General features: G+C 43.3%; 1 protein-coding gene across 10 annotated transcripts in view; it reads left to right on the top strand.

Moving 5' to 3' along the window:
• Positions 1-6,000, top strand: part of AUTS2 (activator of transcription and developmental regulator AUTS2) — a 761,169-nt gene that overhangs the window by 576,238 nt on the left and 178,931 nt on the right. The gene's annotated exons all lie outside the window — the stretch shown is intronic.

Genomic DNA, 6,000 nt, shown 5'->3' with positions numbered 1-6,000 from the left:
GCAAAGCTGCCTTAAAACCTTCGCACCCTCAGTGTCTCATCTCTGACTGCACCAGCGTTTGCCACCATTCCTGTTGTGTTGGCTCTGTGGTCTGTGGAGCAGTCTTAAAACAGATCACTGAATTATGCAAATTAAAATATCCCTAGGTCAATAAAAAAAAAAAGATTTTCTTTAATGATCCTCTCTCTGGTGCTGTCCTACTGGGTAGTATGGATATAATTGAGGAGACTGCGGCGTGAAGGTCCCGAGGTGATGGTGGGGAGGGGGATTGTGCTCTCTGCCTCCCTCCCCATGTTGGCCCTGGGGCCCACACAGCCCTTCCCGAGCCCCTTCAGTCAGCAGAAATCTCTCCTGGCTTTTTGTGGACTGTTTGTGCCAAATCTGATGCGCTGTGGCCTCTCCGAGGTTGACACAAGTATCAGAACTTGCACGAGGTGTGAGGCTGGGAGCTCAGCAGTAGCAGGTGCCAGTTTCCCTGGGCTGCCTCAGCCCAGGCTGTGAAGACACAGCTCAGCTGGAGTCGTGGGCGAGGTGAAGTCATCTGCTGAGGAGATGTTGGCTTCCGCCTCTAACCTGACTGTCTGGGTGTTAACAGGTAAGGTTTGGCTACTCCTGCTCAGGTGGGTTGGGAAAACCATATGGCAGGAGACCCAGCAGCTGCTCCCCTCTGTGGGCCTTGTGCAGATAAGGTCTGGACGGGGACCTCTTGCTGCACTGAGCCTGGTCTCTCACCGCTTTACAGCCGTATGCAATCCCATCCAGATGGGACACTGCAATTTACAGCTGATTAGATTTTTCCTTCTTCCTCCGCTAACTATCCTGAGTGTCTTCTTTTTTTGTCCTCTTTTCATTGCAAAGGGTGTATTTTCTTCCATGCACAGCCAGCCCATTCTGCCCAGTAATGTTAAAATTCATTTACCATTTCCATTAGGTTTAAAATCATCAGGGGTGTTTCAAAGAATTACCAGCAAGGGGAAGGTGCAGAGAGTCACACCACGCTAGTCAGTGGAAGCAGTGTGTGTTTTGTTAGGAAGGTGGAATCGGCACCTCTCAGTTGGACACATTTTCTCTCTGAAATGCTGGCAAAATACTTGACTTGCCAGTTCCCTTGTTTTCTTTGTAGTTCACAGCACCATCGTAACGTGAAATGTGATGACAACAGAGCTCAGCAAAGAGAGCTGGATGGGCCAGAGCAAATGTAGCTGAACTGCTCTCTCTGTTTTTCCTAAGACCTTGGAAATTTCTAGATGTTAGTTTTGGGTCCTATATTTGAACAGACTTCCTAAGTCTATATTTTTTCCCTTTTAGTTTTCCCTGCTTAATTCGCAATCACATTAAAATACTTTCCCACTCTGGACATGAATGGCATGAGGTTGATGGGTTTTGCTTAGTTATAGAGCCACGTTGGCAAAGGACCCCAGCCTACATACAATAGTTGCTATTCATAAAGGCATTGCGCAGGGAGAAGTGGGAGTGCGTGCCGATGTAGAGCAGGGCAAAGACTAAGAAGTTATTTTGCTCATTAGGTTTTGCTTGTGGAGAAGTCCAGTGGATGAAAATTGCTCTGTAGTAGAAGTCCAAGGGAAGGCCACAAGACAGGTTGAAGCTTAAGTAATGGGGTCCAACATGCATTTACGGGATTTTCACAAGGGAAAAAAAAAGTCTAAAGAAGAAGGTGCCAGTTATAAATGCCACTTTTCAGAACAAAGCAGCTGCCTGCTCTCCATCCCAAAGGTGCTGTGAACGGTAGAATTTTGCTTTGCAATAATGCTAACAATAATACATGCAAGGAGTGAAAAGGAGAAAGTGTTTTAGGATTCCTTTAAGCTCAAAAGGGTTTCCACTGGACCATGGTTGTACTGATTTGCTGCAGAACTGTAGATGGTATTGAGACATATTGACAAACCATTGAGTTATGGAAGTACAAGCCAGCTTTCAGGTAAACATTTATGGATATCTATTGGTGCTGCACTTTATATCTGACCCCAAATGCATGGCATAATTCAGGGAGTTGTTATGTTTCCCATCCCTTAATTTTTTTATATGTATTTGATACACTCATAGGCGAGGAAACAGAAGAAATTGTGAAGCTGCAGCTGACACGGGCGGTTCTTAGAACAAGCATTACAAACTAATTTTTTCTTACTGTTTTCTGTCTTGTGCTGCTTTATAAAGAGAATTACAGAATCACAGAATCACAGAATCATCTAGGTTGGAAGAGACCTCCAAGATCACCTAGTCCAACCTCACCTAGTCCAGCCTCACATTGAGCCTTACATTGAGCTCAGAGACACAGCAAGACATTTGGATGTCCAGAGCAGGTCTTTGCCTATCTCACCAGCTTGTTCCAGTCATCCCCTCCTCCTGTGTGCATTGCATTTCCAGGGTGGGCACTGGCCTGTTTGTTCCCTGTTGGTAACCTCCTTGACCCGCTCTAGTTGCAGCCCTACTGAAGATTGTTTTCCATTTAACTGTCATACAAAAAGAAAAAAAAATACATCAATCAATTTAACAAGATAATTTTTTTTGATGCTTTGATGCAAATTACACTTTTCAATTGCTTTAAAGATCCTATTGCTTAGTTTGGTTACCTGAAATCATTCCTAAAGCATTCCTCACCCGGCGGTGTAACAAGGCAAGAGATGCAAGAGTCAACTGCTCCATCTGAGTGCAGTGCCTGATAAAGTGAAACATAAAGGAGCGTGATCCAAACTACCAGGGTGAATATGTATGAAGCTTCCAGTGCACGTTTGGCAACAGAGAGCTTTACTCTTTTTCACCTCACTTAGCAAGGTTGCTCCAGGTACTGTAATGCCTCCTGATGGCCTCATCCATCCAGTGATTTCTGTGGGTTCTCCCTTCTTCCCCTGCCAGACTCTTGTTCGTGTGCCCATGTCAGCCCATGCGCTGGGATGAATTACAGGGATGCGCGCTCTGCTTCGTGATTTGTGACATGCCTTGACTGACACCAGTGCCAGATGGTTTTCAGGGACAATCCTTGAGCAGATCCAAGAGCGTGTGACCAGCATACAGAGCTGTTTTTGAACAGCACTGTACATATTGGCAGAGAGAAAAGCTCACTTGGAGCTTATGGAGCGTATTGGCAGGGGCGTTGGAGCTCATCAAGCTCCTTGCTGTCCAACATGCCGGCCAGGAAATGGAGGCTGGCTCACATCTGTGGGACTGCTGTAGGGAAGGACAGAAGGACGTGCCAGCAGGGTCCTGCTGACAGAAGATTAGTGGTCTGGCTTGGCTAACGAGGTGCTGTGGGGTGAACCTCAGCAAGCTGGGATATTTTCTATGAATTATATGGTTCTTAGGTGAAATTTCAGAGAGAGTGTGCAGCACAAGAGAGAGCGCAGCTCTTTCTGCCCACTGGAAGCAAGCAGTGCCCCAGCCCCAGCAGGTCAGTGCGGGGCCCCGCGGGCTGGGAAAGCCCCGTGGCCTCTCCAGATGCTCTTTGCTTGTCCTTGCGGTCCAGAGCCTGCAAACCAGGATGGCTGCACCATCCTGGCTGTCTCCTCGCCCAGCTCCATCCCCATCTCTTGGTGGCCAGGCAAAAAGTAGGAATGACTGTGGCAGGTCTGCATTGCTCGGAGGTTTTTCCTTAGGCTAGAAGTGCTTTGTTTAGGACTAATTACACATTGTTTTTGGTTTGTGAGTGCACAGCATGTGGAACCAAGTCTTGGTATCCCTCTGTTGTCTTCGCTTGGTTCACCTCAAAAACAGTGGGACTTATGCTTGGGTAAAACCTGAGCAGGAGTTTTAGGAAAGGAGGCTACAACCTGCTTTCCCCTGGAGCAGAGCCTCCCACAAATATCACTTTCTCCTCCTCCTTTATCGTTTTTGTCATTCTGGTCTGCTTGGCGATGATATTTTACGTCTGGCATTACTTTAATAATAAAAATAAAAAAGGGGAAAAGATTTCTTGATAGCTGTGTATATATTTGATACAATCTTCTTTTACTGAGAGTAAGGCCATTGGAGGAATGGGTTATCTCAGGGCTGCAAGCCGCCATTCTATTAGTCTGTTTGAAGTTATCTCAAAAGTCTGTTTGAAATATAACCTCCTTCTCCCCCTCCCTCTCCATTCTGCTTCCCCTTAAATATATTTTCAGGCCCAGATCAAAACAAGGCTGTACTGCAATATAAAAACATTGTTTAAAAGGTCTTTACTTGGAGGTTTTATTTTTAGCCTGTTTTGGTAAATGCGGCTCGTCCTGCTTGATTCTAACCTTTATGCAAATTTAACTATAATTCAGCACAATATTTATAAGATTCAGAGTTAATTAAATCCCAGTGGAGATCAGACCCTTCATGACCTCATTACAGTTATACACAACCGCCTAATTTCCCAGAACAACCGCCGAGTGGAGGGTGCGCTAATTTAGGGAATGTATGGACATATGTACTGTCTAGATGTCTGTCTGTTACAGCTGAAATGGCAAGATTACTGCTCCTCACTTTAACGAACTCTTATTGAAAATCACATTAGCTTTTATTAATAGACTCTTTTTTTTGTTCTACTGGATCTTTAATCGATAGAAATAAAATTAAAGAGACATTAATTATCAAGCCTTGAGTTCCTGAGCTGGAAGGCATTTTAGAAATGCAAAGTATTATTATTGCTATTAATTTTATTAGATGGGCCTCATTTTTTCCCTTATATAATGAAGAATTCAGGTGGATTTCACCTGTGTGCAAAGGGGCTAGCTTGAGGCCCCTTTCATCACTTAAGTCTTGTTTTATTTGGGAGGCTTCAGAGTAAGGCTTAAATGATTCATGGGAGCAAGGATGGGAAGTTACCATCTGTGAGCAGCTGAAGATTAAATCATTCTTTGTGTCCTTCAGTACAAACGATCTGGTAAAGACATATGTACCTGCAAACATGGTTTAGGTTTTTTGTGTGTTTGTTTCATTTTCAGTTTGAATACTTCTCTTGATCTTGTATCTTTCGCCTTCCACGTTTTTGCCTGTTATTCCCATGTACACACGAAGGGTGGGAGCGGTGGTATTTCTCAACAGAATATTTATGGGAAAACTCCATTCAAGGGAGTGGGAAGGAAAAATTGTGTTTGAACATACTGTAGTCCAAAGTTGACAGAGAAAAACATGATATGACTTCAAATACATTTCAGTCTATTTGGATTCATTTCATTAGGGCCAAAGCTTCACTAATTTTTTCCTATGAAAGTAACACATATTTAGTACAAATATGAAATGACAGTGTTTGGAATCCTGCCATATACGTGAAAGAGGACCTGGTTATGTTTTTGGTTTTGTTTTTTTTTGGTGAGGGTGTTTTTTTGGGCAAAAAGAGTTATCAGGAACACGTGCTCCTGTTTTTCCATTTGAAAATTTTTCTAAACAAAACTGGTTTTTGATCTGAAAAAGTACTATATTTTCATAATCATATGCAGAACCTGATATTTTGTTTTGATACAAAACACTAATTTTTGCTGGTTTGTTGTTTGAGTTTTCTTTAAACTTTTTCTACTCATGAAGAGGATGAAAGACACAAGTTTCTGCTTTCTAACATTTTGCATTTCCAGCAGGTAAGTATTTTCACCAATCTTGCCCACAACATATACAAACTCCCCTCTGGCAATCCCACTTGCCATGAGAAGTCAGCAGCCTGCAGTGTTTGAATCTGATCTGCTTTGCGCTGATCCATTACGCATTTTGATCAATAGGTGCAAGGGCACGTGTGCAAAGTTCCTACAGAGTCTGCAAAATAGAGCATGTAGTTGAGTTGGCAAAACAATAACATCGTTCTCTTGTGTAACATTAGAGATAATAAAATAAAGTTGCCATAATCTCCATTTGCATTAGAGAAGAATACGCAGCATTCGTAACCCCTGCTTTCTTAATGCTAGGTATGAGTACGCTCAAGTCAGATAAAAGGGGAAGTGCAATGAACATGTTTTTGATGATCAGGAGTGACATAGGCAAAGATACAGCAAAGAGAGTGACAGGGACTTTACGGAGAAGTGAATGATG

This window comes from Anser cygnoides, chromosome 18 (genome assembly GCF_040182565.1).
Source record: "Anser cygnoides isolate HZ-2024a breed goose chromosome 18, Taihu_goose_T2T_genome, whole genome shotgun sequence".
Taxonomy (NCBI): domain Eukaryota; kingdom Metazoa; phylum Chordata; class Aves; order Anseriformes; family Anatidae; genus Anser; species Anser cygnoides.
This window is presented reverse-complemented; position numbering and strand designations above follow the sequence as displayed.